The 10670-nt window shown below is 37.6% G+C and overlaps 1 pseudogene; it reads left to right on the top strand.

Moving 5' to 3' along the window:
- Positions 1 to 851: 851 nt before the first annotated feature.
- Positions 852 to 4830, top strand: LOC106416677 (annotated as a pseudogene).
- Positions 4831 to 10670: the final 5840 nt, after the last annotated feature.

Raw genomic sequence — 10670 nt, 5'->3', positions numbered from 1 at the left:
TGGGTTATTACGCCTCTACCTGTCCAGACCGACTCCTCAAGCTACAAGAGACACAAGAGCAAGATAAAGCTGACACTCAAGAAGCAGACGAGCTTATGATGCCTGAAGAGGTCTATCTTAATGAAGGAAAAGTGATGCCAAGGAAGTACGAGTCTAATGGAGAAGATAATATGTGGTATCTTGATAATGGAGCCACTAATCACATGACTGGAAATCGACGGTACTTTGCAAAAATCGACAAGTCTATTACAGGAAAAATCAAGTTTGGTGATGACTCGCGTATCAACATCAAAGGGAAAGGGTCAATCGAGCTTATTGACCAGAATGGAGAGATAAGAACTATGGCCGATGTCTATTTCACTCCAGACTTGAAGAGCAGCATAATCAGTCTCGGACAAGTAACGGAATCAGGATGTGATGTGAGATTGAAAGATGAATATCTAACCATGCATGATTGTGACATCAAACTATTGGTCAGAGCTATAAGATCGAAGAAACGGTCATACAAAGTTTGTATGGGAGTATATAAACCTATATGTCTATCTTTGGCGATGGAGAGTGACTCAAGTAGAGAGAACACAAGGTTTGGATACATAAATCTCGAGACGAATAAATCAATGGTACAGCGGGAGCTCGTTGACACAGAAACAGAGAAGAGCAGAGTCTATGGCGTTCCAGCCGGTTTATGCACGAGCTTAGGCATATGTGGGCATATAACAAGTGGTGCGCACAGTTCAATGATGAGGAAATACGGTCTTGGTGGAGATAACGTGTTAGACGCAAAGATGGTTGATGCCAATGGTAAATTACTCGACATAGCTTCTGTGGGTGAAGATATGTTTTGGGCGATTAGAGGATCTGGTGGAGCGAGTTTTGGGATATTTCTAGCATGGAAGATCAATCTTGTTCCTGTTCCCAAAACGGTAACAATTTTCACCGTCACCAAAACGTTAGAACAAGACGTGGGCAACAAGATTCTTTCGAGGTGGCAAGTGGTCGCTGAAGAATTATTCATGAGAGTAATATTCAGTGTAGCTTCAAACAACGGAAGCAAGGCTGCGACGACGACGTCGTATAATGCTCTGTTTCTTGGTGATAAGGAGAAAATGGCAGATGATGAGATGACATTGAGAGGGCTACGAAGACAAAGCTACAAACATAAAAGCTTTGAAGATTATGTGTTGCTATTATTAAGTTTAAATAATAAGCCAAGAAACTTTCAAGAGGGAAGTGAATTAAAGACATTGATACTAGCTTATGAGAAATGAAACACATTCCATTATATAACACGAGACATGGAGTTTAGTGGATCTTCTGTATGGAGTAAAGAAGAGTGGTCTACAGTGGCCATACAAGACCAAACGATTCAAAGTAAAAGGAAGAAACGTGACGTATGGTTTAGGACATGCAACGAGAGCTTGGAGCAACAAATGAAATCAAGTGATTCTTGAGCTGCGGTTTAAACAAGGTTCCAAAACGTCATCGGTTTATAGGAAAATCGTGAATAGCTGTCTCAGATTTGTTACAGTTTGCGAGAATGATCTGTTTGTCACAGAAACAGAGGAGAAGTTCGCTGAAGACTTTATCACGGAGATAGCGTTGAAATTCGACATGTCTGATCTGGAAGAGAATGGAATGGAGAATTACATTATGATACATACACTGATGGAATATGGGTTGAAGCTATCAAGGTCTGAAATTGAAAAGAACAACAATGCTACAAGATACATGAGGAATGTCGGCTACTTGATGACCAGACCGGAGCTATCTTTCTGTGTGAGGATGATAAGACGAGATATGCAAATATTCGAAGAGTTTCGTGAAACTGCAATGAAGATATGTGCAACTGCTGAGATACCAATTGTTGGAGATATTGTTAGAGGTCATAGAATTGACTCGGATGATGGCAAGAGCGTGGCAGAACATATCTTTCATGATGGTGAAAGTTCAATTACGTGGGGCTCAGGCAAACAAGAGACTGTTGTGTTACCGTCATGTGAAGCTGAAGACATGGCAGGGACTGAAGCTATGGAACAACCTATATGGCTTCAAAAGTTACATCGGCATACAACCGAGAGTGAACAGAGAAGCGATATTGTGATGAAAGCATTCGGGAAATTGAAGCTCAAGGAGATAAGAGGTATTGATGAAGATTTGTTGAAAATGGATTTCAAGCTTAAGGGGGAGAATGTTGGATTAAGCTTGAAAGAAAAGGAAACTTGAGATATAAGTTAAAGACCTAATCCTACCGAGTTATAATTTAGTAAAAGGATTAGGAAAAGGAAATATGAAATATGTTAAGAGTTTAGGAGTAATCTAATCTCTATATAAGAAGATACCAATGTGTTGTATATATAGCTTATGAGTTTTATGATTGTGTGAAAGAGCTTCAGGTTTTGAGTGATTTACCTTAAGAGATTAATAAGAGAGATATTCTTATCATTTGAGATCATACAATTGAGATTCTATATTAAGGTGAACCATCAGATTCAATAGAAGAAAACCAATCGATTTAAACCGGTTAACATTTTAAGGTGAACCATCAATTTAAACCGGTGACATTTAAAAAGTAAACCATTGATATAACCAAAAAAAAATATTGACACTTTCAAATCTCAGTTGATCTCACCCCTCAGTGGATGTATAATATCAAAATCCATTGTGTTTTTGCTTTTTCTTCATATCTCCGCTTGTAAGAAAGTAAAAAAAAACGAGGGATTTAACACTTTCAAATCTCAGTTGCTCTCACCCCTCAGTGGATGTATACACTGAAAATCTCTAAACTTGGTTGTTGGATTAAATTTTGTGAACAGGTAGATGCCCTTAGCTTTAATCATCTCTTCTGCTACTACTACTGATTCTATTCTCTTCTTAGGGTTTCTTGATTCAAAGTTTCCTCCTTTGACTTGATTGGGTTTCCCTCTATATTAGATTTAGTCAGCTTGTTACCTGAATATATGATTAAACCTTGGTTCTCTGTTTGTATGTCAGTGAAGTCCTGCAAGCTTTGACCTTTTTGTCTATTTAAATGGATCGTGTTAGCAATCTCCCAGACGAGGTTCTTTGCCACATACTCTCTTTCCTTACCACAAAGGAGGCTGCTTTGACATCGATTCTCGCCAAGAGGTGGGGCAACCTTCTCGCCTTTCTCCCTTATCTCACCTTTGACGACTCTGCGTTCCTTCACCCGGAAGAGGGCAAGCGGGACAGGCAAGAGAGATCATACAGAGCTTCATGAACTTCGTCGACAGAGTTATGTCTTTGCAAGGCAACTCTCCGCTGAAGAAATTCTCCCTCAAGTGTCTCACCTTGGTCGACACAGCTCGTCTAGATAGTTGGATTAGCAGTGCGTTGGCGCGCGGCGTCTCGGATCTTGATCTAGCAATTATTCTGGATTATGACGAAGATGAAGATGAAGATGATAATTATTACCAGCTCTCTCCGAAATGCTTCGAGTGCAGCACGCTAGTTAGTCTGAGAATTGACTGTGGGAGTAACATAGCCTTGGCTGCTGATCGCGTTTCTTTACCGTTGCTTAAGACTCTGGTTCTCGACTCGGTTCCTGTTTGTCCCATCGAGTTTGAGACTCTGCTTCGCGCTCTTCCTTCCCTTGAGGAATTGCAACTGGTTGAGGTTATGTGGAAAGATATGTATGTCAATGTCACTGTCAAAAGCGCAAGCGTCAAGACGCTAACGATAAAGCTGAACGACTGTTTAAGCGCCTTATCGTTTGATACGCCGAGTCTCCTTCACTTGGTCTACTATGGTTTCGTTGCATCGGACTTTCCCGTGTTTAATATAGAAAAGTTGTTTGATGCTAGAATCATCTTCTGCTTAAGCGAAGACCAACTCAAGCGACTTAGAGATCCAGATCATGCTTGGTTTGACGAGGAAGATGCTCTCGGGTATAGTAATGTGTGGAAACTCTTTCATGGCATACGGAATGTTCCGAATCTTGACTTGCTTCCTGATACTCTTGAGGTCAGTTCTCTTGGAATGTATATGATTAGGTTTTGAAACATATGTAATTCCAAAATGGTTTGTTTTGTCTTGCTTTCAGGTGCTTTCTATGTGAGTTTTCAACAACCTCAAATCATTATCTATTAAGAGTGACAAGGATCGAGGATGGCAAGCAATGCCAGCTCTTCTTAGGAACTGTCCACATTTAGAAATTCTAGCCATTGAGGTATGCCAAACATAGATTCATACTTTATACTTTGAATCTTTATCTTATGGTCTTGTTGGTACTCTTTTAGGGTCTGGTGCACCATGTGACAGATGAGTGCGGGGATGCTTGTGACTGCGTTTCGCGGGAGGGAAAAGGGCTTTCACTCACAGTTTGTCAAGTGAAAGAGCTGGAGATTCAAGGGTTTAGAGGGACGATGAAAGAGATGGCGATGATAAAGCATTTCTTGGACTACTTTCCGTGTTTGAAGGAGATGGAGGTCTATGTTGAAGAGAATGATCCTACGCAGCTAGGAAACCGTGAAATTTCGAAACTTGTCCAGGAGATTTTGGAACTCTACAGCAAGTTATCTGGTTGCAATGTTCAGCTTCTGGTGAGCGATTATTTGGAACAGAAGTGGCTGAAGAACAAAAAGATCTCCTAGTTTTGCCAAACTCCCCTTTTGGAATTTGCCTGCAGTTTGTTTTTTTTGTTTAACTGTCTTGAAAACCGTCTCAGACTGAACCTTTATTCAACCTCTTCTATCTATGGATGGGATTGTTTTCATTTGATTCTCTGTTGCTTTGAGTTTGTTTTTGTATGTCGGTGAGAAAAGTGATTGTTATGTTTTTGGATAATAGAGTGTCAAAGGTTAGCTATCATTACATAAGCCATCTTAGACCAAACGTCTATTATTGTTAGTTGATCATGTATGTGTAACGACCCTACCCTGGTTCTGTTAACCAATGGATTGGTGGAATGCAAGAAGAGCACCATCATCAAACGTCCTACCTTTTCCGCTAGAGATTTGGGGTTTAAGAGACTTCTACTTTCACCTTATCAGAGAGCTACGTACTGAAGCTCAGGTTTCGAGTTAAGAGCTGGAACTCTAAGCGGTCAGAGAGCAGTTAGTATTGTGCAAGTATGAGTCTGCATTTTAAAACTCAAATATTTTGTTGTAGTCATCCTTCTGAATGATGCTTATTCGCCAGTTAAACACTTTTGCAGAGTGTTTAAGGAAATGAAGTTCCAAAACAAAGATAAAGAAAAATGTTTTTATTTTACAATGGTTTTGTTTGTTTGTGGGAGAAGAAAAGGTAACATGCAGTGTCTGTGTCTTTAGCCCAGCTGTAGAAAAGCTTGAAATTATGGAATGTGTCTTGGAGAAGAGAGACTCAATGCAGCCTGCTTTGGGGAATGCATCTGTGTTTATATGTCTGTATTGGTGCCAGGGGCGGTCTTGAGGGATCGGGATGAAACGACCGCCTAGGGACCCCCATTTTTTTCGAAAAAATCAGCAAATAATCATTAACAAATAGGCCTCCAATCTTTTAATTTATTATAATTGGGTCCTCAATTTTTTTTATTTTTTACAAATATTTTTTTTTCGCCTAGGCCCCCGGAATATTGGTGCTACCACCAACCTTACCAAACTCCTGCATCAACAGGTCCCAAGGAAATATCATCTGCAGAAGAAAACTCAAGAGTTGCTTCTAGGCGATGACGTGCTGGAAACATTTTATGGTAGTGTGCAATAGGTATCTTAAAACCATATTTAATACGTGTGTTAAGTTGAAGGTGTCATTCTCAGATTTTTGCTTGTTGTTTGTGGATGAACACGACTCAGCCTTCTTGTGTGTACCAGCAGAAGCTGAAACTGTAACCAATGTGACAGACACTTTTCTAACTTCAGAAGACAATGCAGCTGATCAGCCATAGCCAAGACCTTTGTCACTTTACACAATGAGAGATTAGAGATAGATTGCTGCTCTAAGCAGTGTTCAATTGTTATTACTTCTTCTTATGTGAGCTGAATGTCTTAAATACTTGCAGGGACGATACATGAAGCCTCAAACATCACCGCTTCCATATCCGGACCAGTTGTGTGTGCATGAAAAGAATTGGCCTTAACTTCAGATTTCTTAGAAAAGTGAGAGAGAGATAAGGCAACTCATTTTGCAACTGTGAATCAGTGATATTATTTGTAGTGTATTTTACTTGTGTTAAAATACACTCATATTTGATTAACCCCATTCGTCTCTCTCTCATATAATCCAGAGAAGAAATTAAAAAAGATAACAAATATGTATATGTATATGAAAATATTTAATATTAATAAAATGCAAAGAAAAATATAATAAATAAGAAAAATAACCATATGTTGAATTGAAGTTTGCTAATTTTATTTTTAGTAAACAGAGATATGATTGTTTAAAAGAGAATATTATACAAACATAGTTATAGGAAACACCTAGATGAAATGACAACAGAATAAATATAGGATGCCTTTAAATTTACAACTTTAAAAATGTAAACTTTGTAAAATTTTAATACTGAAAATTAATTTATATGTAAAGCAAAAGATGCAAAATCAATTTGTATTTCAATTAATATATGTATTGAATATCAAAACTATATTAAAACTAGGTGTTTTATTATCAGTCTCTGGGAATTGTAACTTTTATGTTTTCATACTTTTAGAAAATCTATATATATCATCGGTTCAATATCGGGTTCTACTAAATGGTCAACCACGTGGTCTCATTGTTCCACATCGAGGCTTACGTTAAAGGGATCATTTATCTCCTTATTTATTCATTCTCTTTACAGAGGCTTTAATTGTAAACATAAAAAAGACAGAAAGAGGGCAATAACTAACGGGAATGAAGCTAGCTCGAGCATGTCCAGCGATATCTCATTTGTTATTTGCGGACGATAGCCTCTTCTTTTGTAAAGCTCAGAAAGAGGAGTACCAAACCATTCTCTGGATTTTAAAGGATTACGAGACAGTATCAGGTCAGCTTATAAATTTTGATAAGTCGTCCATCCAATTTGGCCACAAAATTGAAGAATCAACCAGACAGGAGTTAAGGGATATTTTGGGTATCCAGAAGGAGGAATGAGATCTTACTTAGGTTTACCAGAAAATCTCGGAGGTTCCAAGATACAAGTTTTTAGCTTTGTACAGGACCGACTAAATAACAGAGTCAACGGGTGGACTTTTAGGTTTTTCACAAAGGGAGGAAGGGAAGTGATCATTAAATTAGTGGTTACGGCATTACCAAATCACGTGATGTCTTGTTATCGTTTTCCTAAGGCAACCGTTAAAAAACTAACGAGTGCGGTAGCACAATTCTGGTGGAGCCCAGGGGGAAGCACAAGAAGTATGCACTGGAAATCATGGAACAAAATATGTGTCGATAAGGATGAAGGAGGTTTGGGGTTTAAAGATATCACTTATTTCAACACAGCGATGCTTGCTAAGCAGTTGTGGCGGCTGATAGAGAAGCCAAATACTTTATTTTCTCGAGTCTTCAAAGGTCGATACTATAGGAATGCCTCACCCCTGGAACCGATCCGTTCATATTCTCCGTCATATGGCTGGCGGAGTATAGTATCTGCTATATCTCTGGTAAGCAAATGACTAATCAAAAGGGTGGGATCAGGATCCTTTATTTCTGTATGGAACGATCCATGGCTCCCAACCACTCACCCGAGACCAGCCAATAAAAATTAACACAATTTGTACCCAGACCTTACAGTGGATTCCCTTATTAATACCACTTCGCAAACTTGGAACTTGCAGGCAATTAGAGATTTGGTGGATCCACAGGATGTGAAAATTATAGAAAGTATACCATTGAGCAGAACTTAGATGATAGACAGGGAGGGATGACATTTTACAAAAAATGGGAAATATACAGTTAAATCTGGATATCAGAAAGAATGAGTTTATCTAGACAAAGAAAGACCACCATTACTCCTTGGACCTACAGTCGATGTATTAAAGGCGTTCTGTTGGAAAATTAGGTGTCCACCAAAGTTAAAACATTTTCTATGGCAATTGGTGACCAGATGTATAGCAGTCAAGAAGAATCTGCAGGCAAGAGGAATACAAGGGGACATATGTTGTGCAAGATGTGGAGCCTCTGAGGAATCAATAAACCATGTGTTTTTCGAATGTCCTCCAGCACTTCAGGGTTGAGCTCTCTCGAAGATACCATCAAACCCATATATTTTCCCAACATCTTCTCTCTTCACAAACATGGATCATCTTTTTTGGAGAGTCTTTCCTCAGATGAATGATCATCAGTTTGCTTGGATATTATGGTACATTTGGAAATGAATGAATAATAAAGTCTTTAGCAACCTGGACATTGATCCTAGGGAAACTCTTAAGTTGGCAGAAACAGAATCAACACTTTGGGCTGAGGCACATATATTGAACGACCAGAGGACAGCACAAAATGTGGAGGTTAGGATACTTCCGGCGATTCCAGGAAGATGGTGTTTCACAGATGGTTCTTGGAAAGAGAATGATACTTTTTCCGGACAAGGTTGGTATAATACGCTAGTAGGATTTGATGGGTTGATGGGGGCGAGAAATGTTAGAGCTAGTCTCTCTCCTCTCCACGCAGAGATGGAAGCACTAATCTGGGCAATGGAATGTATGAGGAACTTACATCAGTTTTAGGTCACGTTTGCAACAGATTGTTCTCAATTGGTGAAGATGGTTTCAGAACCAGAAGAATTGCTAGCTTTTACAAGTTATTTGGAAGATTTAAAAACTCTGAAAGAAAGTTTCCTCCGATCAGAGATCATCTATGTACCAAGAACGCAAAATACCAAGGCGGATAGCCTAGCACGCAGTGCAAGGACGCAACGGTATTTCGTTGTTCACATGGATGCAGATCTCCCGATGTTGTTTACAGAGTCAGTATGAGTATGTATAAGTTGATGACAAAAAAAAAAGAAGGAAATCTATATAAGTTTTTTTTTTCATTATAATAAAATTTTGATGTTTTTATTTGATAAAGCAATCATTAGTCCAAATAGAAACTTGAACCAAGACTAAAGCAATTACTAGTCCATAATCGAGGTTTAAAAAGTTGACAAAGACGAGCTGTTTTTGGTCTGCAAACATGTTCTTGTAAATAGTATTTAGGTTTAGATGAGATATAACAACTACAAAACATTTTGTTTGAGGCAATTTTTCTATCTTTTTACTAACACTAAGCAAAACACCCAATTGTCTATGAGTGCATTAATTTATTATGCATATTTTATTAGTACTTTGTGTAACCTGTTACATTAATGTAGAAATATTCAAATGTGTATTATAAATACTTTATTTATATAGAATTTTAAAATTAATCTTTGAATCACTTTTGTCTTCCTTGAGTAAAAAAAAATATTTTTTCATCCTAAACAAAATACTTGAATACCTATTTGAACATAGAACATATGAATAACATATCTGAATACCAATTTTAAAACAAAAGCGAATACATAGGTTTCAATGATAGAACATTATTTAATATTCAATGTCTAAACACCTCAAAACCGCATGGAAGTCAAAGTTGATCTTTTTCCCCTCTTGTAGAATTTTCTTTAATTCTTCTATTTATATTCATTTTTTTTGTAAACAAAAAGATTAAACCCTGGTCTATTAAAGACACAGACGTAACCTCTGGGTGGGAGGTGCAACCCACGGATGGATCCTCTCCCGGGTATTCAAATATAATCCCTCTTGTAGAATCTTCTTTAAGTCTATTCCTACGCTTCGCTAACATCACATTATATCCAAGATCATCTCGTAAATATTGTAAGAAAAAAAAGAAATGAAGATTACATTTTATGAGAGGGAGACTTGATATGGATGTTGGCAACCAACAACATTGATTTGATAGAAAACTATGGTGCATCTGTTTTTCTTTTCCTATCAATATAGATATTGCATGGATCTCTGTTGCTAGCAGCACAATGATGAAACCTTATTCTTTGAGAGGCATGTGTGCATCTAGATCCATCAGCTCATTTACGTCTCCCATAAGAAACAACTTATTAATTAGTAGCAAAAACATAATTGGAATTTCTAGTTTTGAAACGCTAAGTAAGAAATTTTTTAAATTTGGAGAATGGATAATCATTTGGAAGTGAGAAAGTTTGGTAATCCCTGTACAGTCCAACGTAAAGGGGATTATCGATGGATGAAAGAAATATATTTAACCCAACTCAAGAAAACTTATTTATTTATAGAAAACTTATTATTTTTATAAAAGTGTAAAAAGTAATAAATTTTATGATACAATGCAAGTACCATTTTTCACCTAACATAATTAATTAGTCCACCTAACATAAATAATTAGTCCACTAAGAGCTCATTCAAAGGCACGTGACAATTTCTTTTACCTACACAGTTTCCAATTCTGAAATCATTTGTAACCGATATTCATGCATCTTCCACAATATCATCCAAATCAGTGTATAGGGAAAATTTGGATGTGTATCCCTACACTTTGTCACCATCAAATTATACCCAAAATCATCTTGTAATTGTTGGATGGAAGAGAAGAAATGGAAATCACTGGTTATGAGAAGAAGATTTCAAAATGGGTGTTCTTGACCCATCAACATTGCTTTGATAACCAACTCCGGTGCATCTATTTTTAGTTGGAGTTTATGGTTTTTAAATACCAACTAAGAAATTTTTTAAAATCAGAGA

This window comes from Brassica napus, chromosome C1 (assembly GCF_020379485.1).
Source record: "Brassica napus cultivar Da-Ae chromosome C1, Da-Ae, whole genome shotgun sequence".
NCBI lineage: Eukaryota > Viridiplantae > Streptophyta > Magnoliopsida > Brassicales > Brassicaceae > Brassica > Brassica napus.
The sequence above is the reverse complement of the archived record's forward strand: the minus strand, read 5'-3'. Positions and strand labels throughout refer to the sequence as shown.